Source organism: Mustela lutreola, chromosome X (assembly GCF_030435805.1).
Source record: "Mustela lutreola isolate mMusLut2 chromosome X, mMusLut2.pri, whole genome shotgun sequence".
Lineage (NCBI taxonomy): Eukaryota > Metazoa > Chordata > Mammalia > Carnivora > Mustelidae > Mustela > Mustela lutreola.
The window spans coordinates 35239788-35266406 of NC_081308.1; the positions used below are offsets into that span (position 1 = coordinate 35239788).

The 26619-nt window shown below is 51.1% G+C and overlaps 1 long non-coding RNA gene across 1 annotated transcript in view; it reads right to left on the minus strand.

Annotated features, from left to right (window-relative positions):
* Positions 1–270: 270 nt before the first annotated feature.
* The window catches only part of LOC131821426 (uncharacterized), a 44715-nt gene continuing 18366 nt past the window's right edge, over positions 271–26619 (minus strand). Inside the window, exons 3-4 of the long non-coding RNA XR_009349901.1 lie at positions 2492–2607; positions 271–446 (exon numbers count right to left, since the gene is read on the minus strand). This is a non-coding gene — a long non-coding RNA (uncharacterized LOC131821426). The remainder of the gene's footprint in view (positions 447–2491; positions 2608–26619) is intronic.

The window sequence follows — 26619 nt, forward strand, 5'->3', positions numbered from 1 at the left end:
TCACTTTCCATATGAGGAGACACTGAGGCCCAGATTGGCGACATGGTTTGCCTGATGCCAAGGAGGATGTTTCTGGAAATTTGGGGCCAGAACCCAGGGACGGAGATGCTTAGGTGTTACCAACTAATTCTTAATATCCTATGGGTCGTATCTGCAGGATTGTCTTTGTTTGCTCCAGCGACAGGAAGCCTGTATTCATTACCTATTGCTTGGTAACAAATTGCTCCAAACGTAGAGGCTTAGAACAGCAGACATTTATTATCTCACACGGCTTCTGGGGGTCAGGAATCCAGGACCAGCCTGTCTGGGGGGTTCTGCCTCAAGCTTCCCTCAAGCTGGTGTCTGCAGCAGCCGTCTCTCAGGTCTTCTCTGGGATAGGACGATCGGCATCCAAGCACACTCATGTGGCTGTTGGCAGAGGCCTCTGTTTCTTGCTACATGGGTCTCTTCATGGGGGTGTCAGAGCCAGTGACCCATGAGAGAGAGAGACAACCCAAGTCAGAAGCAGCAGTCTTTTTATAACCAAATGTCAGAAGGGACATGCCATCACTTCTGCCATATGCTATTGGTCATAGAAACCGACTGAATTTAAAGAGTTGATCCCAAACCATAAGATACCTAGGAATAAACCTAACTAAAGAGATAAAGGATCTGTACTCTAAAAACTATAAAACACTTATGAAAGAAATTGAGGAACACACTAAGAAATGGAAAAACATTCCATGTTCATGGATTGGAAAAATGAATATTGTTAAAATGTCTATGCTACCTAGAGCATCTACACATTCAGTGTGATTCCTATCAGAATTTTTTCACAGAGCTGGAACAAATAACCCTAAAATTTGTATGGAACCAGGAAAGACCTTGAATAGCCAGAGAAATGTTGAAAAAGAAAACCAAAACTGGGGGCATCACAACACCAGACTTCAAGCTCTATTACAAAGCTGTGATCATGAAGACAGTATGGTTCTGGCACAAAAACAGATGCATAGATCAGTGGAACAGAATAGAGAGCTCAGAAATGGACCCTCAACCCAAAGGTCAACTAATCTTCGACAAAGCAGAAAAGAATGTCCAATGGAAAAAAGACAGTCTCTTCAACAAATGGCGCCGGGAAAATTGGACAGCCACATGCAGAAGAATGAAACTGGACCATTTCCTTACACCACAAACAAAAATAGACTCAAAATGGGTGAAAGACCTCAATGTGAGAAAGGAATCTATCCAAATCCTTGAGGAGAACACAGGCAGCAACCTCTCGACCTCAGCTGCAGCAACTTTTTTCAAGACACGTCTCCAAAGGCAAAGGAAACAAAAGTGAAAATGAACTGTTGGGACTTCATCAAGATAAAAAGTTTCTGCACAGCAAAAACTAAAACACAACCTATGGAATAGGAGAAGATATTTGCAAATAACATAACAGATAAAGCGCTAGTATCCAAGATCTATAAGGAATTTCTCAAACCCAATACCCAAAAGACAAAGAATCCAGTCAAGAAATGGGCAGAGGACATGAACAGGCATTTCTGCAAAGAAGACATCCAGATGGCCAATAGACACAGGAAAAAATGCTCGGCATCACTCAGTATCAGGGAAATACAGATCAAAACCACAGTGAGATACCACCTCACACCTGTGAGAATGGCTAAAATGAACAAGTCAGGAAACAACAGGTATTGGCGAGGATGCGGAGAAAGGGGAACCCTCCTACACTGTTGGTGGAAATGCAAGCTGGTGCAATCACTCTGGAAAACAGCAGGGAGGTTCCTCAAGAAGTTGAAAATAGAGCTACCCTACGACCCAGCAATTGCACTACTGGGTATTTACCCCAAAGGTAAAATGTAGTGATCCAAAGGGCACCTGTACCCCAAAGTTTATAGCAGCAATGTCCACAATAGCAAAACTATGGAAAGAGCCCAGATGTCCACTGACCAATGAATGGATAAAGAAAGCATACACACACACACATACACACACACACACACACACACACACACACACGAATTTTATTCAGCCATCAGAAAGGATAAAATCTTACCATTTACATCAACGTGGATGGAATTGGAGGGTATTATGCTGAGCAAAATAAGTCAATCAGAGGAAGACAATTATCATGTGGTTTTACTCATATGTAGAATATAAGAAACAGCACAGAGGATCATAGGGACAGGGAAAGAAAACCGAATGGGAAGTCCTCAGAGAGGGAGACAAACCATGAGAGACTCTTAACTCTAGGAAACAAAGTGAGGGTTGCTGGAGGGGAGTGGGGGTGGGGATGGGGTAACTGGATGATGGGCCTGAAGGAGAGCATGTGATGTGATGAGCGCTGGGCGTTAAATGCAAATGACAAATTATCAAACACTACATCGGAAACATAACAATGTACTATATGTTGCCTAATTCAATTTAAATAAATAATTTAATAGGGGGGGAAAAAGGCCCCTTTCCCTTTAGGAACACCACCTCCCAGAACTTACAAATGTCTACTTACATTCTCTTGGCCAGCAATCAGTCACAGGTCACCTCTAGCTTGCAAAGGAGTCTGGAAAATGTAGTCCAATGCCAAACATGGCTTATGTGCCCAGAAAGAATTCAGGGGCTCCATCACTTGAAGAAAAGAAAATACATAAATAAATGTTGGAGGTCAACTAGCAATCTTTGTCTTTGATAACCCAGTGAAGGCTATGAACCCTTTCACAGATAAAAAAGAAATCACGTACACCCAAAATTGTGCATACAACGTCAGAGGGCTTGCAGACGCCCGTGACATCAGTTCATGGACGTCGTGTGCAAAACCTCTGCAGCTCTGGCCAGGACCTCCCCCTATTCCCGTGTGTGGACAGTATCGACTCGGTCTTTCTGGTCAGGATCCCCTAAGAGAGCAAGGAACACCCCAAGACAGTTCCAACACATTTCCTCAAAGGTGTGTGAGCAGCCCCATCCTCCCCAGCAGGTGTTCGAGCCTGGGGGGTGGGGGCGTCAGTGGGGGTGCTGTGCCAGCTTCTGGCAGAGTGCAGACCTCACTCTCCCTCAGTGCAAAACAAGTGTGATAGGAGGAGACGGAAATGGATTGGTGTCATGTATTACATCGAGAGACACCCTATTGGTGTTTACAGAGATCAGCAAATAGTGTTCATTGGAATTCCGACTCGGCTTTTCTCTGTTGATATTTCAAATAACAATCACACAGGCATGGAGCCATTCTCAACATGGCTCGAATTAATCATTCTCTTCCTGGAACTGAAAAACGGTCCAAGGTTAAAACCACAATGTGAAAAGGCTTCACATCTGCTGGGATGGCTAAACTAAACACGACTGACAACACCAAGTGCTGGCGGGGCGAGAAGCAGCTAGAGCTGTCAGAAACCACAGACGGGTGTGTAAAATGGTCAGGCCGCTTTGGAAAGCAGTTTGGCAATTTCCTCTAAAATGATGCACGCAGTTGCCGTAAGACCCAGCTTTCTCGCTTCTGAGCACCCAGGCGAGAGAGATGAGGGCATTGGTCCACAAAAAGACTTAAATGTGAGGGTTCATAGTGACATCACTCATCGCAGTGCAGACTGGAAACGACCCTAAAGTTCAACCAACAGGTTAGTCAATACACCAACTATGGTACATCTGTACAGAGGAAAGTACTCAGCCATCAAAAGGAGCAAAGTCTTGCTAAATACAACTTGGGTGATCTCAAATGCATTCTGCTCCCTGAAAAGAGCCAAGCGTGAAAACGGAGACACTGTATCATCCCGCTTCTGTGAAATTCAAGAACAAGCAAAATTAAACTATGGTAATGAAAGTCGGAAAAAGGAAGGAGAGGGAGAGAATGCGCTGGGGATGATGGAAATGAGCTATGTCTTGATAGGATCCGCTACGCCAGAGTAGACTTTTGCCAAAACTCCTCGAACCCTAGCACTGAAGGTGGGTGCGTTTCCCTATATGTTAGTTACACCTGAACTTAAACAAGGGAAAAAAATGGTGGGCTGAAACTGCAGGAGGTGGCACCCCACGGACCCAACTGTAGCCAGCTGCCTGCCCTCTGAGCAGCACCAGGCTCGGCGCTGGGTCAGCCGTGGCAGTGCACACTGGAAGCTATCGAGGTCCTCCAGGGAAGACGGTTACACCCTGGCCTTCCCCGAGACAGCCCCAGCCAGTCCACACGTGAGTAGTAATGATAGTAACAGAGCAGCCTGAGATCCCACCTGTCCGACTTCTGCTGCCTGTGGTCCCTCTTCCCGGAGCAAGTGGCTCCCCAAAATGCATGAGGAGCTCAAGCTGGGACCACTGCCTTAATGTGTCCTTTTCATCCCCTTCAGCCTCAAAAAGACCACCAGCACGACCAGGATGGAGCCAGTGTGGACACTGCCAATGTTGGCTCCCCGAGGACCTCCCTGTCAGCTGCCTCCTACACACACGCAATCTAGAAGCCTCGCCCTGTTCCCTCTCCCTCTCTCTATGACTCTCTGGATTTAATATGACCAATGCCAGAGCAGCTGCTGTTCGTTGAGCGCCTACTGTGTTCAAGGCACTGCATCTGTTAGCTAGAGCTTCTCCAAACAACAGAAACAGAGTCTGGCTAACTTGGGCAAAAGGGAATCTACGGGGGGTGCCTGGGTGTCTCAGTCAGTTAAGCATCTGCCTTTGGCTGAGGTCATGATCTCAGGGTCCTGGGATTGAGCCCTGCATAGAGGTCCTGGCTCAGCGGTGAGTCTGTTTCTCCCTCTGCCCTTCACCCCTGTTCATACACTCTCGCGCGCTCTCTCTTTCTCTCTCTCAAATACATAAATAAAATCTTTTTTTAAAAAAAGGAATTTACTGGAAGATGATCGGAAATTGGCATTGTAAATTGGAAGTCTGGATAAGAACGTTTGGCATTGTTGGGGACCAAGGCAGACCCAGAGACAGACAACCTCTTTACTCTTCTGCTCGAAGATTCAAATGGCAGCCAGGAGTATACAACCGCAGGGCCCTCCACACAATTGCCTGGCATCTTCTCACAAGGTTAAACCTACAACCGCCCTAGAATTCAGCCATTCCACTCTGAGGTATTTACCCAAGAGAAATAAGAGCGTATGTTCAGGAAAAAAAAAAAAAAAAAAGTTGCATGAGAATGCTCGTAGACACGTTATTCGTAATAGCTCCAAATTGGGGTCGATTCCAATATCCATAACTGGTGAATGGATGAACGAGCTGTGGTGTAACTGGGTCACAGAATAGTACTCGCGATATAAGGGGATGTGCTCGTGGGGCTCCCAACAATGTGAATGAGTCTCGCAGATGTTATGCTGAGCAAAAGAAGCCAAACACAAGAGAACACATGCTGGATGATCCATTTATATCAAAACCAAGAAGAAACAAAAACGAACCCAGGATGACAGAAATCAGAACAGGCGCTGCCTCCGGTGACCGACACCATTGCCTGGGAAGGGGACGGGGAACTTTGGAGGCTGGTCAAATGTTCTGTGTCTGGTGCTGGTAGTTCCACAGATGCATATATTCGCCCGAATGCATCACGGTGTACACCTCTTTTGCATTTCAATGCATGCAAATGAGGCTTTAATTAAAAAATTAAATTAAAAGGAAGCCCAAACAGAACTTGTGCCAGGAGCAGGAGATATGATAGTGAACAGGGCAGACAGAGTCCTGTCCAGAGGGAGCTTCTGTCTGGCCCCAGAGCTAATAAGTGACAGAGCTGGAGGCGACCTGACATCCTCCTGGCCCCCAAGTCACTAGCAGCCTGCCTTGGAGTTGCCTGGGACAGCAAGCCCCAGAGCATGATGGGAGCTCCCAGGAGGTGGCGGGCGGCTGCCCCAGAGGCCAGAGGCTGCTCCCACAAAGGGTGCCAGGCTGCCCAGTGCCCTCCAGCCCGCAGGCTCAGAGCCCATTCCTACCCCGCATGGGGTTACCAGGCCCCTCTCTCTGTCTCTCTCTCTCTCTTTCCTCTCCTCTCCTGAAGAATTCCTTCCCCCAGGACCTCCCACAAAAGGGAAACTTCAAATTTTTTTTTGAAGATTTTATTTGTTTGTTTGAGAAAGAAGGTGAGTGAGAGAGAGAGAGAGCACAAGAGCAGGGGCAGAGGGAGCTGGAGACGCAAACTCCCCTGCTGAGCAGAGAGACTAATGTGGGGCTCGATCCCAGGACCTGGAGATCATGACCTGAGCCAAAGGCAGGCACTTAACCAACTGAGCCACCCAGGCATCCCGGGAAAACTTCAATCTTTTATTTTTGACTGGAGGAAACATAAAACACTCAGGACCAGAATCAAGAATGTCACTTGGAAAGTACCAGACTGTTAAAGGACTTTTCTCATCCATTCTGGCCATTCTGAACCACCCCACTAAGCCACTCTGGTGTCCAGACCTGAAGAAACTGGGTGGAGAAAGGTCTAAATCAGAGATGGGGAGAGCCAAGGACACTAGGAAGAATGGAAAGGACCAGGCATTGGCTCCAGGGGGTGTGGTCTGCCGGTCATTACCTGCCATCTCCTGGACTGAGATCCTCACAGTAGCACCTGGCAGTGGTCTCTTACTGAATGACCATTCAGGCTTTTGTCACTCTGGCTATTGAGCCTTGAGAGGCTGGAGTGGCCAGGATAGCCTGCCACAGTAGAAACGGTCATCCACATAAGCCCCAAGCCCCCCAATCCTGGCTGGGTAGCAGCACACCAGGGAATGTTCTCAAGACCGCCACCGTAATTCCTTCCATCTTAGAGCAACTTACAGCTCATGTCACCCCACTAGCCCCACTTTACTGAGCTTGGCATTGCTGTTCCGTATAAGATAGATGCAGAAAGCAACTCTGAGAGACTTTTTTCTTTTCTCTGACAGAAAAAAACGAGAAAGACAGTCAGGGCAAGTACTAAGCTCTTGCAAGTCTCAAGTTTGAAACTCTTCTCTCCAACACTTGTTTGTAATGATGACGGCAACTTTCTCAGGCCCAAGAACCTTCTAGAATGCTGGAGGTGGGGAAGGGCCTGACCGCTGTGGCAGGCGGCCTCTAAGATGGCCTCCAGTGATCCCCACCTCCTGGTACTCACACCCCATTGTAGCTGGGCTGGCCTGAGGGACAGAAGTAAGAGGCTGTCACTTGGGAGATTAGGTTGCAAAAAGACGATGACTTCAGTCTCAGGCTCTCTCCAGCACACTCACTCTCTGTCCCTCAGGTCGCCAGCTGACATGTCATGAGGACACTCTGGCAGCCTCTAGAAGACCCACATGGGGAGGAACAAAGGCCTGACAGCAACCACATGAGTGAGCTTGGAAACGGACCTTCTGATGCGTCCTGTCAACGGCCACATGTCTGAGCCGTTTTGGGAAGCGGGTCCTCCAAGCCGGGTCAACCCTTGAGCTCACTGCAGCCCCATGGCAAACCCTGAGCCCGAACCACCCCACTAAGCCACTCTGGTGTCCAGACCTGAAGAAACTGTGTCTTGTTTGTAAGCTGTTCAGTTGGGGGGTAATGAGTTTTTCAGCAACCGATAAAAAACTCAGCTCTAACGAAAAGCCTCATACTACATGCTAATAACTAATTCTCCCTCCGCCCCAAGACTGATGGGGCCAGAGCACATGGCTCTGACTTCCCTGGCCTGCTAAACACATACACACACACACACACACACACACACACACACACACACACACCCCTCCTTGGATACCTTTGCATTATTTGACTTGGTTTCCTTTTCCCGTTCTTCCCTCTTCCCTCTTCCCTGAAAAGCACATCAAAGTTGGTCCTCCATAGAGAACGTCTGAACTCGCAGGTGTGTCATCCCTGGGGTCTTAAGGTACCACACGCCATCCCCATTACCCTGGCTGCCTGTGCTCGGTCCCCGGCGCCTTTTGCGTGACTGCCTTTGTTTCCAGCACACCCTAAATTGCCACTGTGCCAAACGCTGAATGTGACCAGAAATGACACGGGATGAATAACGTGGCATATAATTATCACCACATTTCAGATGAGGGCAATATGCATTTTTCTCAGAGCCGAAGGGATGCAATTTTATTTTGTAACACAAAACGCTCCATTTGGCGGTCAGTTTTCAAGCAGCCCTTCATTCTGAAGCAATTTCACGTGAATAAAAGCATTTGTATTCATGCACTGCGTCAGGACCATTATCCCGGGCCCGACTGCCAGCGTAGACTTCTCCGCATGACTCCGGCTCTTTGCCGTGAACCAGCCCCGAACCTGAATAGGAGAAGGTGTCTAGGAAGATGTTTTTTACTTTTCCCAGGTCTCTAGATCTTTGTCTCCATCTCTGCCCAGGAGCAGAAGAGCCGCATTATTACAAACTGCTCTCAGACCCTTCCCCACCCCCACACCCCCGCAGAGACCAGGTCTGTAACAGCCAAAATAAGACCCTGGCAGCTTGAATGTGGCACTGACCTTCTGTTCCCCGGAAAACGATGGCCTAAACCTCCCCCGCCTCCAAAAAAGCAGATGTGGGTGCAGGTAGGTGATTTTGTCTGCTGGGGCCGCCGTAACAATAGCCCAGAAGTGAGGGAACTTCCAGAATGGAGATTTCTCTCTCGGTCATGGTCACGGAGGCTGGAAGTTCAAGATCAAGGTGCCAGCAGGGTGGGATTCCTCTGAGGCTTCTCTCCTGAGCTTGCAGAACTCTTGCCTCCACTTCACAGGGTCCTTGAGAGAATGTGTAGAGCATCACAGAATTGTCCCACCAAAGCATGAGGGAGCCGGGCCACCTGAGGGACCCATGGATTCCCAATGGTGTCAGTTAGGAGTTCACTCCTGGAGGCGTTTCCTCCCAGGCATCCCCCAGGCTGCTCGCTCCCCCTTGAGTGGAGACTCCCCTCAGGGAGAGCCACCATACCCAGAGTGGTCTGCAGAGGAGACGGCAGAAATTCAGAACGGGAGGCCAGCCGGAAGAGAAGAGAGACCATCCACAAGATTTTATTCCCAGGTTTGAAGTGCTTGTCATCAAAAAGTCACAAGAATAAAATGACCCCAGCTCAGAACCGGACCTGTCTACTTTAAGCCCCTTGGGATACAGACAGGCAGCTGCAGCCCAGCAGGGTGACCTGACGGGCCCAAAGTTGACCAACAAGAACAAAATGAGGAAGAGACCGTAATCCCCAGACTCCCCGGGCCTGCGCCACCCACCCCACACCAAGCCAACAGGCTGCTTCCTTGTGTTAATCTCTTGCACGCTAAGAGCACAGCCAGAGCTAAGAGTCCCTTTGCTAGCTAATAAACTCTCAGCTCACTGGAAAATGCAAATGCGCCACACAGGACATCGAGGAAAGGTCAGCGGTCATTCCCTTCCCGACTCAAACCGTTTCCATGCAGCCAGCAGACTGGGAGGCATGCAGAGAAGCCAAGCTACCCTCCCATCACAGAAAACTGCACACAGAGTCATATCCAAGCCCCATCTGTGAGCAGCAGAGGCTTTGAGAGCTACAGGACCTTGCCCAAAGGCACCAGATTCTTCTAGGGCTCCGCAAAGGTCCCCCATCCTGCAGAGCAACAGGCTTGCCCCAGGGAGTCTGCTCCATCAGTGACAGCAAAACCAGACACTTTTCTAGGTTTCCTAATTTATGTCACCCATTTACCCCTCACACAACAACTGGGCCAGGTCAGTATCGCTGGCCCCATTTTATGGATGCACGAACTGAACACCCTGTCCCAGTGAACGTCATCCAAGACCATGCCTTCAGGTGAATTAAGCCCTTCACATTGAAACTGGAAGGCTCCTGTTGTGAGGCAAGTTTCTTCCTCTAAGGCAGCTGGCAAGAGTTGATGGGAAAGTGAGGCTCTCTCATTTCCATCTGTAAGGTGCACCCAGGGCTGCTGGCACCAGCAGTGAAGTTAAAACTCGTGCATCTCTTGCTGGGGCCCAGGCAGTTTCTCAAATGCTCCAAGAGCAACAGCCCAGCAGGAAGTCATGCAGAACCGCTGCCCGTGACCAGCCACAGCAGAGCAAGCTGAAAGCCATGAACAGTCACTTGCATCTCAAGAGAAGGAAAATGGTCGGTGATCACATCAGGAAAATCTAAAGTCAGCTGAGGAGGAAGAAGTTGAATTCCAGGACTGATGACCATGGGGTTTTTGGAGTCTCTTTACTCCCAGACCTAATGGTCACTCCATCAGTCCGTTCCTCCATTCTTCTTTCATCCAACAGATATTTGATCGGTGCCAACTTGGTGCCTGGCATAGCTCTAGGATACCAAACAAACTTTCTGCTCTCACAAAGGCTTACAGTCCCATGGGGATGGATCGGCAATAATCAAGAAAGATGTGGGATGCCTGGGTGGCTCAGTCGGTTAGGTGTCTGCCTTCAGCTCAGGTCATGATCTCGGGGTCCTGGGATTGAGCCCCATGTCGGGTTCCCTGCTCCATGGGAAGTCTGCCTCTCCCTCTCCTTCTGCTCCTTCCCTCTGCTCAGACTCGCTGGCTCTGTCTTGCTCTCTCACTCAAATAAATAAATAAAATCTTTTTTTAAAAAAAGATGCATAATCCCTTAAGTGATAAGTGCTAGGGAGGAAGAAAAGTGGGGAGAGGGGTAAGGAGTGCTGGGGAGAGGAATTCAGTTCTCCAAAGAGCTGTGGGAGAAGTGTCACTGATCAGGAAATGGGAAGGAAGGGAGAGGACTCAGGGAGGAGCATTTGCAAGTGCAAAGGGCCTGGGGCCAGATGTGTCCAGGGAGCAGGAGGGATAGCAAGGAGGTTGCTTAACAGAAGTGGAGTAAGTGAGGGGGAATTGAGAGGTGATGAGGTCAGAGAGGTAACAGGGACCATTCTGTAGATGGTCACAGGCCATGGGGAGGTCTTGAGGCCTCCTGGAGCATAATGCAAAGCCACCAGAGGGTTCTGAGCAAGGATTGCCATGATCTGACTTCTGTTTAACAAGATGGCCTGGCTGTTGTGTGGAGAGAAGGATCAAGAGGCACCAAAAGGAGAAGCAGGGAGACCAGTGGGGTGGGGGTGCTGCCGTCATCCAGGTGAGGGAGATTAGAGGTTGTACGGGGAGGGGAGGACCCTGAGAGAGGCCCACTGTGGGCCGCACTGTAGCCGGTGACCGCAGGCTTTGAGAAAGTGGCAGTCTGAGACCTCTCGGCCTCACTCAAGGAGCCACGGGCCCCAGAAGTGGATGGACCTAAAAGTCTAGGAGACCGGGTCCCAAGGAAGAGACAGCAGGTCAGAGAACAGCCTCTGGGAGTTTCCTCCATCAGCACTTTGGGGTAGCAAGGCAAACGGGACACCTCAGGCCTAAGGGGCAGAGGGGTGAGGAATCCATTGGTGTGCACACAGCAGGGGGTGAGGGAAGAGGGCATGGGGTGGAAAGGACCCCTTTCTGGTTTCATGACTTGCCAGCTTCAGGCAAGGCACGAGCTCTAGGACAGGCTGTTTGAGGCCGACCCAGGGTGGTAATGGCCGGTTACATATGTCTCGATCGACTGGAAAGCAATAAAATGAATGAATTCCTGGCTTAACGATTTACAGACAGACTCGGAAGGCAACATCCAAGCTGCCTTCTGACAATAGAATAGGGGTGATCCAGAAGGGGCTGGAGAGAATTCTTCTAGAAAGAGGGAGAGCGAAGTCCTGTGGGCAGCACTCACAGAGCAGGCCTGGAGGACTGTAGCTTGGGGCCACTCGGAGCTGCGGATTTAGCCGTGCAGGCTGAGGACAGGGAGGCTTGAAGCTGGAGAGGTAGAGCCAAAGAGGAGCGATAACCCACCAAAAGGAACTTGGCCTCCGTCTCCAGGCACTGGAAACCGCACAAAGGGTTTTCAGGAGGGAATAACAGAGTCCAATGTGCATTTTAAAGAGATCAGTCAGGCAGTTCTGCAGAGAACAGATTTGAAAAGCCTGGGCCAGGCAGCCCAGAAGCCTGCGGGAGGGGGTGGGGTGGAGGTGGGTTCCTCTGACCCAATCAGGGGCTTCTCCCCGCCCCTCCCCGCGGAATCCAGTGGGTCAGGAATCTCTCGCCTTCCCCACAGAGCCACTGTCAACCTGGGAGCCCGGGAGAGATATCATAAAAGGAGCTCTGGGGGGAGAAGGGGCGGGAACCTTCTGTGGGGTCGCCCTCATCCATCAGCCCTCCCAGCAGCTACTGACAGCAGGCCCCTTGGGAACGCTGGTGACAAGGGGTCCCCAGGCTGAGCAGAAGGCTGAAAGGCAAGGCGGGAAGGTGCCCTGCTTCTCAAGTCGGCCTCTGGGCAGCACAGGAAACATTCATGGCGGTTGTGGGCAAGAGGGGTTAGTGAGCCGCTGGAGAGCACCCCCAGGAGAGAGCGCACCTTGATTCCGCAGACTCCTTGGTCTCCCGAAGGGGAGAAAGGGGATCCAGAGCAGTCCCCAGGAGAGCACCCCCTCACCCCACTTAGACTCCTGGTTCTACGTGGGGCCTACTGGGTAAGAGAAGGCAAACCAGGTCAACAGAGGAGGACTAGCCACCCCAACTAAAGTCAATGCTGAGAATTTCCATCTAGACCCTGCTCCCCCAACCACTCCCTCCCACCAGGCACACCCCCTCCTCAGAGCGCCCCCTCCCCGCCCCCAAGTCCTTTCTCACAATTACTCTTTGTTCCCCACCAGGATCCCTCATCCTGGTTCAGGGAAGGCTGTAGTGCTTGCTGGTGTTAGCTCTGGTCTACACTGCAGGCTTGGGAGATTAAAGACCTTTCCCCAAATCCCCCAGCAAATCAGAGTAGTGCGAGGGTAGCCACGACTCCCAGGCAGGGAGCACAGAGCAAATCCCATCCGGGCACCAGGGAACCCTCTCTCGGGCCTCGAAAGGCCTCAGAAAGCCACGGGCCGGCCAGCCCGAGACTTCATTAAAACCGCTCGGTGGCCTGGGTTTGCTGCAAACCCATTAAACAGCCAACCTAATCCATTCATACATAAAAATAAGGGAAAGGGAAGGAGCGCAGTCCCACAGGATGTGTGTCTGGGAGAAACAGTTTCCATAAAAATCCCAAACAGAAATGAAGTTCACGGGGAGGTTTTGGCTGCAGTTGCTTTTTGGCTTCTGGAAATTCTAGCCAGGGAAAGATTCCCTTGGTGGCCCATTTGGAAGGGCTCTGACTCAGATTCGCAGAAACAACAGAGGGGAGAGGGGCTCCCTGTGTCTTTGCTGACCACCCTGCAGCTGAGGAATTGTTCTAGACACCTGGGGTACTTGTTCAAGGCGGCCAGCTGGGGTTTTGGTGGCAGTTCTGGGGGCTGGGTGAATGATGGTGCCACCACAGGGTTACCACGGACCGACTTCGGCCACCCCCAAGCCAGGCCACTGGGCTGAGTGTCCACAACAGCTGGGGCCGTGGAGACACTCCCAGAGCTTTGGAAAGAGGGAGGAAGACGGCAAGATTTAAATAACTCAGGCAGCAGAATCCCTGTTCCTTCCCATGGGAAACTAGCGCACAGGCCAAGAAACCCCACCAACAGGACCCCTCTCTAAGGACTTCACCAAGGCCAGCAGCCGTGCCATGTGTACGCGTGCACAAAGACACGTCGTCTTGCAGAGGAAGAGGTTAGGAGTCATCGGATTATTTTTTTTTTAATAAGCTGGTAAGCCACTATTTTTATTCTCTGTCATCTTTAAGAGAAAAAAAAAAAAAAACCAGAAGAATGCAGCTAGTTTCTTAAATTAGAGATCTGTTGTGTAATTAGCCCATTTTATCTTCTGCGAGTTGTTGCTGTTTTCTCTCCGTGGTTTCCAGAAATGTCATTGGCTAGGCTTAAAAGTAGGGTTTTTTTTTTTTTTTTTACTTCCAGAGAAAAATTCTATAAATATTTTCTCCCTTTTAGCATGTTTTAAATTTGAACGACATATTGTAAAGATAGCAAGAGTTAGGAAAGTCTCTCTTGGCCGCCAATGAAATGCAGTGGGAAAACTGATTAGAGAGGGAACTTCTGTCCACGGAGAACACCACCGGGCCACTACCCATCCCCCCACCAAGGGTTCAAGAGCCAGTGTACCCCAGCCATCTCTGCTCAGCTGGTACTCAGGCTTGAGAGCTGGAGAGAGGGGAGGGCCATTCCCAGGGTGAGCTGGCAGCCTCTACTCAGGCAAATGGTGTCACTTGTTGATGGTCACAATTCCACGCTTAGTGATTCATTTCTTTGGATATGATTTTTAGGCATGGATCTTCCATAGTTAGGTATGCTTAATGGTTTTTCATTTTCAACTGCACACCTTTTTATCCAGCAAAAGTATACAGGTATACCACATGTGAGTAAAAGCCTATGTAAAGGAATATTCATAGCTGGGTTATTTGGAGCCCTAAAGGACAAGAAACAACCTGAATGAATATCCATTAATAGGAGACTGGTTAAATAAAGCCTGCACAGCCTCATAATAGAATGTTATGCTGCCATTAAAAAGAAGGGCACTAGAGCTCTAGGTATTGCTGTAGAACATTCTGTGAGATGAGTGATAAGTGAGAAAACAGGATGTATAGAACTTTATCATATGTTTATAGTATCCCATCATTTGTCTTTTTTAAAAGGATATATATATGTATCCCCTTGTATTAGATGTTGGCAGCAGGGGTGGCCTTCAGGAAGGGGAAGAGAGTTAGAGGCTGACTTACTTTTGTATATCAATATACATGATATAGATGTGTCCTATTGTGCTGCTGGCTTAAGGTGTGCTCTCCTTTGCAGTTTTTGCAAAGGCTACATTTATATACAATCGCATACGCATATCCTCCTATACCCCTGGAAGGATCCAGAACTTGGGGTGAGGGTGGCACAGGGGAACATCTCTTGATTCCAAAGAACGACCTTGAAGTCATTTCACATTGTAAAGAGGCTAGTCTCCCAGGCTGGGGAGGTCGGGGGGCTGTGGTAGGGCTGGTTCCGATCCCAGGCAGGTACACCGTGGCCTCAGAAGGTGGGAGAATGCACTTCATGCCGCTCCGTGTAGCTTCGGGTCCACACAGGGAAGCAGTCACAGGAGGTTATGCTCCCAAATGTCCCACGTGCCCCTACTCTGGGCCCGCCCTACCCTGTGCCTTCTGCCACTCCTAAATGCTGGTGACCGGCCTCTTTGCCTGTCCCCGCCGCAGGAAAGAGTGCTTCTTGCAGCTGAGGACAAAATGCATTCCTCTCTGCGGCCCCAGGGCCTAGCACGGGGCCTGGCACCTTCGAGGTAGGTGTTAGAGCCAGTCAAGCTGGGGGCCCACCTCTGGGACCTTGAGCAGGTGATTCAACCCCTCGTGCACTGATAACTTCTTACCAGTTGAGACCCCTTCGGCTTCCTGAGAACACCAAGTACCCAAAGACTGAGGGCGGGTGCGCGAGGACGGGGTATGCTGGCCACTGAGGACAGAAGAGAAAACACACCAATGAATGAGAACGGCTACGGCGCCGAGCACCTGCTGTGTGGCAGGCATGGTATGCCATGCTCACATCGGAAGGACTCTGTTATTGGCCCTGGTTTACACACCAGGAAGCTAGGGATCAGGGAAGGAAAATAACTCACTTGAATTGCCATCCCGGAGCCGGGATTTGAACCCATCTGATTCCCAGACGCATCACCTAACTGCCTGCCTGTCACACCCCAGAGCACCAGTCCACCAAACACCAGGGCCATCTTCAGGCCAAAACAAATCTCTGTTGTGGGCCCATGCGGTTGGCGGCGGCCAGGCCCTGGGGAGTGAGCCGTCACCTGGAAGGCCAGCAGCCTTTTTGGCATCTCCGCTCCCTCTCCCTCTCCCCCTTGGCTACTGGGAGGCTGCTGACCATTTAGAAATCACTGAGCTCTGATCCGAAATCAATGCTGGAGCATGAGGAGTGTGGGGTGGGGGGTGGAGGAAGAGAATCCAGGCTGTGTTTCCTTTCCCCCTCTAGCCTGGCTTGAGAACATTCCAGAAGTCCTGGAAGAAAACTCCTAACTCCCCGAGGTTGGATGAACTAAACTGCCGGGTATTTGGCAACTTGTCCTCAGCCAGGCCCTCCCAAAAAGGACCCATAGCCAGGCAACCCTCTGTCCCCCACTCCTGTATCACCTTGCCTCGGTTTCCCTTCATGTAGACTTGGGGTGCAGAGAGCAGCAGGATGAGGGGGAAGAAGATGCCCGGTCAGCATACACCACACACACACACACACACACACACACACATGCACGCACATGCACACACACACACGCGCGCTCACAGTGGACCTCGCTGGGCCCACAGGAATTTTCAGGTGCTCTATTAAGGGGCCCACGCAGCCAGGAGCCGGTGACCCAGCACCGGTCGGATACTCCTCCCCATGGGAGAAGGCTCAGGCTGCTAATATGACACCAGCAGAAGGAAAGTAAAGGGCATCAGAATTTTGGACAATATCTTGAATTGGGCTGGTTTTGTGTTTCCCTCAAACTCAAAATGTGCAGTTTCTGATACCTGAGCTCCTACAAGGAAAGAAAGATGTCTCTGCTTGGTGCCTGCCTTTGGAGGGAGAGATGGGACACACAGGAGTCAAGTGGTAGGGACAGGGGCAGGACAGCCATCCATAAGCAGAAGAACCATCTGCCTGTTCACTCAGCCCAACAAATGGCCAAACAAAGATGAGCTTCTGAGTGACCCCAACAGCTGAGAGCAGCCAAGGCCAAAGTCCATGGTGGGAAGACAAAACTCGGACACCCAGTAGCTTACAGGTCAACATTATGCTCTCTCTCTCTCTCTGTGTCTGCAGTCAGCAAGAGCACTGGAAGCCAACAAGCCAGATGCAGCCAGTCTGGAAGTCAAACTTACAGAAAGAAAAACTCAGTCCTCAAGGTACACATGCAGAGTGCTTAACAGCAAAAGATCTAGAGGCCATAGTGGATCCCCGACTTTACAGATTTTAGAAGCACTCTGCTGTTGGACAGTTGTCTAGGTTCATTCTGGAGGGCTTTTCTGGGCCTGGTTGTCCTGTCCTATGTGGGGTACCATTGGGCCTGCCCCTCAGCAAACTCAACCCTTAAGCACTGAAGTATGCTAAGGTTCCTTGGTCCTGAAGATAGGTCTGAACCCCAGATCTTCCACTACTAGCTGCGGTCTTTTGGTAAGTTATTCGCTCTCCGAGCATGACTTTCCTCTTCTGGAAAATGAAGCTAATAACTATACCGACATCAAGGTGGCATCATGAAGTTTAAAGAGCATTAAGAAAATATTCAGAATTTAGCCCAGTGCCTGGCACAGACTAGGCCCTCAAGAAACAGTACCTCCAGCACCCGGGGATCCTAGCCAGGGATAGCTCGGGGGCCTCCTTGCTTAAAGCTCAAAGCAGGGACACAACTGCCAAGGTGAATGTTATTCACCGGCTGATTTTTCCAGAAGGCTCTCTGAATCTATGCATCCTACACTCTGTCCTGAAGAGGAAGCCAGACCCCCCACCCTCCCCGATCACCACCTCATCACCCTGCACCTTCCTCAATATCAGAGCACATTTTAGGTCTTGCTGACACATCTGCCCAGTGCCTTTCAGTTTGGGGGGGGGGGGCTCTCCCTGGGCCTCCAGCGGAGGGGGCACCCATCAGCAGGTCTCAGAGGAGCTGGGCTTCTGTGCCCAGAAGAACCGTGGCCGCGGCCACAACCCACACAGGTGATGTTCCAAAGGGGCTGCATTCCGACATATCCGGAGGGAAAACTGTGAGACAAGCGTTGCGCTTATTGGTGCCATAAATCACCAGCCATTCAAGTTCCGCTGCACCTCCGTGCCCCCGCTCCCTTCCAGCCAAACGGTCCCCAGGGCCCCCCTGCCACCAACCGCCCTACGTGACTTCCCGCACAGGGGCCAGAGCCAACTGCTCACTTGCAAGCAAGATGAGTTCGGCTAAGTTTATTTTTTCTCCTTCTTTTTCACAGATCTCAACAGCCTTTGTTCCTGGACAATGAGCAGTGTGCAGTGGCAGAAGGTGGAAGGGACCAAGGGTGGGGGAGATGCAGAGGGAGGGTAGCGGGGGGGGGGCAGTAGGGGAGGGCAAGGGTGTGTGCTAAGGACCAGCGCTCAGCTGAAGGCTGACTCCCAACCAGACCCCCCTCAAAGCTGCTTTCCTTAGCAAGTACATTGTCTCCTACACTGTTCACCGCCCTTTTAAAAAACTGGTTACGGAGTTCGACTCCTAACCCAATACAGGCCCCATTCCTTCCTTTAGGAAGTCAGGGTGGGGTCTTTGGCCGCATCACCTTCTGAATCCCAAAGCCTGCCGACCTGCCGGCTGGCCATGTACAGAACAAGTGTCACCTCTGAGGGTGCCTTCCTTCCAATGGCACTGCCACCAGGTGGTCTTCCTGATTTCCTCTGCTTCCGCAGGAAAGACCAGGCACCAAGAGACCTCTTTTGCTCAAGAGTCTTTTTGTGACCTGGGCAGCGGAGACTGGTTGTGTCCTGGAAGGAAACCCTCCAAAGGCAGAGAAAAAGCCCCAAATCAGAGCCAAAGCAAGGAAGAGAGAAAGGATGAATGAGGAGATTGTCAGGGCACAAGGTTCGTCACAGACCTGCCGTCGAAGGCCATCCGGCGTGATGCGTGCGCACACGTTACCCACTTAAGGAGTTCTCCAAAACCTCAACAGTGGTCATCTCCAGGTGGAAGAAGGCTCTGGGTGACTTTGGTTTGCCTCTATATCTCAGCTCCCCGTGGCTAGCTCTTATGATTTAGGGGACGTTCTCTATTCTCTCCATGTTTGGTTGCCTCGTCTGTAAAATGCGGGCACAACAATACGTGTCACAGCATGTTGCAAAGACTCAGTGAGTTTATATATATCAACATCTTGGAGAGGTGTCAGGCATATGTGGTCACAGAATCAATAAATACAACAATCATAGGGGCGCCCAGATAGCGCAGTCAGTGAAGCATCCGACTCTTGATTTCGGTTCAGGTCATGACCTCAGGGTCGTGGGTTCGAGTCTCAAGTCGGGCTCTGTGCTCGGTGGGGAGTCTGCTGGAGATTCTCTCTCTATCTGCGCCTCTGTCCATTCTCTCTCTAAAATAAATAAATCTTTAAAAAATATATAACCATTGTAATTTTTTTCTTGATTTCCTTAGCCTTTTACAAAGTATATGCTTTTGAGATTTGTAAAAAAAAAAAAAAAAAAAAAAAAAAAGTTTTATTCCAATCCATGAAAGTAATACGCAATTTTTAAAACTTCAAACAATTCCCGGGGAAAAGGTGAAACTCTCCTCTTAGCATCCTTTGTGACATGGCCCAGCTCTGTAGGACCCTTCCACAAAGGTCAGCCCGGCCATGCAGCTCTAAGCCGTTCTCTCTGCATTTATACAGAGACACACAGGTTGTTGGATATAAGGGAACTTGGGCTAGGCGCACGGATTTGCGGTTTCCTTTCCTTGCTTCATGTTTCTTGAAGAACATTCCATGTCGGGACTTGTTACTCTTTCGAACTGATGCGTAGTATTTGCTGGCACCGATGCTCCTCATTTACTTACCCGTCCCCTTCTGCTGGGCATTTAGCTTGTTCTCTAGTTTGTGCCCAAAAACAATGATGCCGTGAACATCCCTGGATATGTGTCCAACCGCTGGCGTCGGCTTGGACGAATGCGCATAGATAAAAGCCAAATTGTTCTCCAGAAAATGCTATCCCGGTTTAAACCCCACCAACAGCATAGGACAGCACCTGTTCCTTTCCACCTTCTCTACTTTCCTTCTCCATCAGACCGCATATAAGTGTCTTCACCTATGTTGTGGGTCATTTGTGCAGTGAACTCTCCCTACCCCGCAATCATTAAGTAACCCACCGTGAGATTTCATCCCGAGTTTTGATGCTTTTGGGAACGTTGGGATTTTTAATCTCCCTGGTATTTATCTTTGTGGAAGGGTCCGACCTTTAGGCTAGAGTTGCTTACAAATACTTTTTTAAAGAAGGAGCCATTTGAGAAGAAACGCCCTGGGGCGCCTGAGTGGCTGTCGCTTGAATGCCCGACTCTTGATTTTGGCTCAGGTTGTGATCTCAGGGTCATGAGATCGAGGCCCCAGTTGGGGGCTCTGCTCTCAGCAGGGAGCCTGCTGAAGATTCTCTCTTCCTCTGCCTCTGCCCCTCTGCCTGCTGGGGCTCTCTCTCTCTCATTCTAAATAAACAAATAAATAAATAAATCTTTAAAAAGAAAAAAGGAGGAAGAAGAGGAAAGTCCCTGCACACGGACACCCACGCACGCACGCACACACCTGCTACTATGCGGGAAGGAGAAACCCACGAGACCCCCTGAAGCCCCAGCAAGCAGGCATCAGCTAGAAAAGAGGGCTCTGACCATCTTTCCAGCCTAGACTCCCTCCTGCCGTCCTGCTGGATTTGGGAACTCGAGGACACGGGGTTCTGACTCTTCGCCCTGCCCCCAGCACACTGACCGCGGACCCCACAACTAGACCCAGGCTTGGCAGGAGGACCTGTCCACAGAGCAGCATTCCAGAGCACAGACTGAGAAGGAAGGTAAACCCAGACACCAGGAATGCAGTCGGCCCCTGCAAAATAACACTGCTGGCCGCCCAGATCCCCATCATAAAAGTTTAATGTAATTACGCAGGAATGAGGAACTTCCGGTCAGAGGCAGGCTGAAGAAGGCGTTCTGAGAAGGCTGGGCCCGCGAAGGCAGGGGAGGCAGAGTTTTGTGGAGGAACAACTTGCCTTCCGTCCCCACCTAGCCCACCCAGAGCCTGGCTCCGGGCCAATTTCCAAAACAAAGGTCCGGCCCAGCCCAAAGAGAAAGGCTTGGGACAGCCTAAGCCAGCAGGCAGTGTGGCCCCCACAGGCCCAGAAGCCCTCAGTCTCCCTGGGGCAGAGGGGGAGGAAAGGGGTGTTGTGACAAGGACTCAGATGGTAAGAGGGGCGTATGCTCTGTAATAAGGGTGTGCAGGAAGGGTTAGGGAAGGAAGGAGCAGGGCAGCCTCACGCAGCCTCAGAGGTCAAGGAAAGTTCTGGAGGAGGTAGTGTGGAGTTTGCTAGTCGGGGGAGTGAGGAGGGTGTGCCTAGCAGGAGATCTGATAAATGCCAAGTGTGAGTCTGACAGAGGGCACAATGAGGCTGGGACAAGGAGTGGGGGGCAAGGCAGGCAGCTGGTGTTGGCATGCCCACCCCTAAGAGAGGGGCCAGAAGCAGCACAGAAACTGCCTCTTTCATAGCCATCCCCTTCTCGGTCCACCTTGACCACCAATGCCTCTCAAAAACCCTCCCCCACCACTGAGATAGACCACTATTGACCCATCCTCATAGCCGTTGCTAGCCTGGAGACAGCTCTTCTTTGAAACTGGCATGAGAAGTCTAAAACTCCTTGGTGGGCCTCATCCCAGATCTCTCTGGAGAGACAACCACAAGCCAAGTGGTCTCCTTGGTGCCCCCCCCCCACCCCGCTCCGTGGAGCTTCGCTTCCAGTGGCAGAGACGCAAACTAAACATCTCGACAACCGAAGTGCCTATAATTAAAAGCTGCAGGAAGGATGATGCAGGCCCAGCAGCGGAAACCAGGAAAGAATATAATAGGGACCTGTTTCAAATTGGGGGCGGCAGTGACACATAAGTAAGCCTCGAGCTGGAGTGAGCCAGAGGAAGCAAAGAGAGAGCAGCGTGTGCAAGGGAGCTGAGGAGGGAAAGAGTTTGAAGCTTTTAAGGAACTTTAAAAAAAAAAAAAAAAACCACACACACAGCGTGCCAGAGGCCCAGGGAACGAAGGGAGGGCCACGCAGCAGAGAGCATTTTCCGAAGCATGGAGAGATGGGGGTCTATGTCCCTTTGCCTTGGATCTGGATGGACTTCTGTCGGGTCTGCAACCAAGGGAATATGGCAGAAGTGACAGCACGTGACTTTGGAAGCTGGGTCAGAGAAGGGGAATCAGCTAGCACCTTGGGGACTGGACCAGTGGATCCCTGGGCGGCCATGTGGGAGATGGGACCACCCTGAAGTCGCCATGCTGTGACAAAGCCTGAGCCACAGGGAGGGGCCAGGGCAGGTGCCCCATCAGCCATCACATCCCGCCACGGGGTAGGATGGCGACAGGTGCGAGCATGAACCTGCAGCCAGTCCCACCCGGCAGCCCTCCAGGCTTCCTGCTGAGTCCCCAGACACTGTGGAGCAGCGGTAAAACCTCCCTACTGTGCCTTCTTCAAATTCCTAACCCGTAGACTCTGTGAGCATAATAAATGGTGGTTGTTTCATGCCTCTGAGTGTGGGATGGTTGGCTATGCAGTCATAGTAAGCACAACAAGGCTGGAGAGGAGGTTGAAGAGGCAGAAAGAACTAGAGCAGCTGGGTTATGGGCCAGATCAAGGCTTGGGAGCTGTGCACATGCACTCGGGAGCCATTAAAGCGCCGTGGGCAGGAGAATTGGATGATCGAGTTTCTCGGTTTGCGGAGTAGAGAAGGGTCTGGAAGGACAGATGTGGCAGAGCAGGTAGAATGCGTCTCAGTGGTCCAGGAGGGGGGGGGGTAGATGAGGGGGCCATGGCCATGGGTACAAATAAATGGACTCAGGGCTCATGCTGGAGGAAGATGTCAGGGCCAGGAGCCAAGTTGGACTCGAGGCATGAAGTACCAAGGATGGCTCCCGGGTTTCTGGAAGGAGCCCCTGGAGGGCTGGAGGGGCCGTTGACTAAGGTGGGAAATCCTGAAGGAGCAGCGGGTTTGAGCCGGGGCTGGTGGGGAAAGGAATCAGGTGTTCCGCTTTGGACACAATTAGGTTCAAGATACCAGTGACCCTGACAAAAGGGATGCCAGTGGGCAGGGGGGCTGTGGACATCTGGACCTCTGAGAAGAGGTCTTGTCTCAAGTGACCAGCACACGATGGCATTTACAAAGCCATGGGAGAAAACGAGATCTTCCAGGGAGAGAGGCCAAGGGAAAAGCAGAGGGCCAGAGACAGCCAGCACTTAGAGGGCAGGCCGAGGAGGAGGCCCCAGAAAATAGACTGAGAGGGAGCCCTGGAAATTCCAGACGCCGTGATGTCCTGGAAGCCAAACCAAAACACAATTTCAAAATGGTGAGGATGGTCAACTAGGCCACATGCATCTTCCTGACATCCTGTACCCAGGACCTTTCCCTCCAAATGCACAGTATGAGTTGACTTATTAGGGACTACTCTTTGCAAAGGGCTCTTCTGGGTCCTAAATGGAGCTGCTCTAGATTTAAAGTCAACAGCAACACAAAGAATGCCGTTTTATATCAGGGTCCCGGCGGCAAGAGCCTTTCTTGGAAACCGAATGCCCACCTTCTAGAAGCTTGTGGGGTACATGAAAGAACAAGTCACATAATAGAGCCATACAGTTAAAATGGCAATTACCACCTCGAGCAGGGACTTCTTGCCACCCTCCTAGATCTGTCTTCCCCTCTTCCCCAGCAATCAAACTCTCAGATTTTTCCTACACACGACCATCTAGAACAAAGACTACATTTTCCAGCCTCCCTTGCAGGTAGGTATGGCCATGTGCCTAAGTTCTGGCCAATGGATTGTAAGAGCAGGGAGGGCCTACAAGGACCTGGGAAGGTAAAAGCACAAAAACAGAGGGCTTATGAGCCCAGATTCTGAAATGAGACTGAGTTCAAATTTTGATTCAGTCACTTCTTAGTTGTGTGACCTTGTGCAAGTTACTTAACCTCTCTGTGTCTCCATGTCCTTATTTGTAAAATGAGGCAAATAACAGCACTTACTTTATAGGGTGATATGGTACTTGGAACAGGGGTTGCCACATGGAAAATGATGTGTAAGCGTCCACTATGATTATTATTATTACAAACCTTAAAAGAAGATGGCATGCCCTTTTCCTTGCCTTTCCTCCTTCTTACTGGCTGGAATGCAGTCATGATGGCTGGAGCTGAAGCAGGGGTTGTGGTCCATGAAGTGACCCTGGGAACCAAGGCCCTCCCTGGTGGACTGGGCTAGCTGGAAACCTCCTCGGGGAGACGGAAGAGAAAAGAGTGTCTCCTAAGGTCCATAGGCCAGGAGGAACAGAGAAGTAGGCCACATCAGCTAGCAGGACCCCAGCTGCTCAAAAAAGGAGGCAGTGTCTGCCTAAGAAGAATACTGACTTCAGCAGGCAGTGGGGAGCCACGGAAGGCTTGGTGAACAGAGGAGCAGCAAGATAAGCACAGGCCCTGGGAGCCGGGCCACGCTCAGCGAGCTGGTGAATCAGAAGAGGGAAGACCATGCACGGGGCTGCTGATCAGGGCCACCAAAGGAATCCAGAAAAGAGAGGAGAGGGCTGTGCTGGACTGAAAGTCACCAGACCTAAGTGACGCTGCTGTCTGCATGTGTGCAAATCACAACTTACTATTTCTTTTCTTTTCTTTCTTTTTTTTTTTTTTTTTTTTTTGGCAACTTAGTATTTCTGAGCCCCACCCCATACCTAGGACTGCTCCAGTTTCCTCCAGTATCCCAAAGAGCCAGTGAGGTTTCCATTCTGAGGTTACTGGCCCAGGGGCCTGAAATCACCAGGGAACCTGATGCCCGAGGCTGCTTTGGCCTCTCAAGCAGAGTTCTGGCAGAATCCGCACATTAGCCTACCACAGTTGGGAGAGAAGGTGTGCCCCCAGAAAATGCCACCACCGGGACTGTGGACGGGGCCCAAAAGATCTGGAGCTCCTGGCTTTCCTGGCTTTACAAACCGCCACCCCCCCAACATCCCCCCCCCCCCCCCCCGGGCCTGAACATTCAGTACGCTCAATGGTGAGGAATCGAATAAAACAAACCAACAACAAAAAGAGGAGGGGACCATTCCCACGCCAGCTCACAGACATAATGTGGGTCAAAAGAAGCCAGACACAGAAGGGGGCACAATGCTTGCGTGTGACCAGCTCTGTCGGTGGAGCGTGCGACTGCTGATCTTGGGGTTGCAAGTTCAAGTAAAATAAAATCCTTTAAAATTAAAAAAAAGAAGAAGAAGAAGAAAAGGGGGACAACGCATTCCATCTTGCGGTTAAAAAGCAGGCAATCCATCTCCGGTGAGAGAGGTCAGGCTAGTGGTCGTCTCTGGAGGAGTTGGGGGGTGGGGATGGGGAGGTTCTAACTGGGAGGGGCATTACAGGACTTTCTGGAGCGATGGGGAAGTTCTGTATCTTGACCTGAAATGATAGAGGCATGTGGACATAACGTAAAACTCCATCAAGGTGCCGGCTTATCTGGTTGGATGCTCTTCCTTCTATCCATCGCATACTTCAAGGAAAAAGACAAAATACAAAAAGGCAAGAGACTCCCCTGAGGGGAAGGGGGAGTCGGTAGCCCAAGTGATCCAAGCCCCATGCAGAAGCTGCAGCCACCCAGCCGAGCTCTGCCAGGCCCCTCCGTCTATTAGCGTGGCTCTCCTCGGCTGCAATGTAATTAGGGGAAAACAATGTCTGCGGCCCAGATGCCACTGCGGAAGTGACCAGGAGGAAGAGCGGGGGAGGGGGCCGGCCCGCGGGAGCAGCAACAGCAGACGCCAGGCAGAGCCCGAGGAGCCTCACCAGCCAAACCTCCCCAGGCCAGGCCAGCAGCTCAGGGAAACTCTGTCCCCGAGAGCAGAGGAGCCCCAGCCTTGCAAGGGAGGGCGAGCTGGGAACCCTGCTGTCGTCCGCTCTCCTGCCACTCCGCTGAGGCGGCGACACAGGACAAGACGTGTTTAAACATAAATAAACGGGAGCAGCAAAAGGAAAGAGAGAGAACAAAGGCGAGGGAGGTGGGGGAGGAAGGCAAACAAGACGGCTGGAAAGCAAGCCAGTCTCTTGCTGTCATCTGGAGGGCTCCAGGACTGTCTGTCCAGACACACCTCCAGGCTGTGGATGCAAGGGAGAAGGCGGGCACCCCACAAAGTGCCAGACTGAGGCAACCCCCAGTTGCCCAAATGCTCCAACCCCCATCTGTCCCCTCAACTGTTATTTCAAGACTGCTGTCCTGCCCCACCCCGCCCCGTGGAGCCTTGGGGCAGTCCTCACGTGTCCGATATAGGGACTATTTCACCCACAAAACTGCTAAGCCTGGGAACTTTGTGGTTTTGGGCTTGCCAATGATGAGAAGTACCTCCAGATCTGGCAGCTCCAGAAAAAATCAAAATTTCATATATCGATGGGCTAGTTTTAGATTTTCCCCCCAGAGCAGACCCAGAGACAGGGGTTTGGGTCACAGGTAGTTTATCTGGGGGGTGATCCCAGGAATCACCTGGGAGGGGAGGAGCCGGTGAATCATGCTTTGTTTTACTGAGTGGGTTTCCTGCTGCAGGCTACTGGGGAGTGATCCTGCTGGGGACCCTCTCAGGGAGACTGTATAGAAGGAGCCTCCAGATTGTCTTCTCAAGGGGCAAGGGAGCCAGGAATATGTATCCATCCACCTCCATCCCTCATTGGAAGAGGGTCACCCCTGAGTTATTAATTCCCGCCCTTTTAGAACAACCTCCCCTCCCACCCACCACCCACCCATGCACACGTGTGCACACACAAGCACACACACACATGCACACACACAGTCCATGCATGGTCCTAAAGCCAGAGAAGACCTCAAGCAGAAAGATACAGGAAGCCACTGGCCTGTAAGGAAACAGTCTGTCATGACCTCCAGCATGGGCCAGCAGGTCATCATCAGCACCTGCTACATTTGGTCACCATATAGAGGAGCTATGCTCTGCAGCTCTGAGATGCCAAAAGCAACCCCCAAGTTTGCCCACTGCACTGCAAACAACACAAACCCACGTCAAAATAGATGAAACAAACAAACAATTGGGAATTTA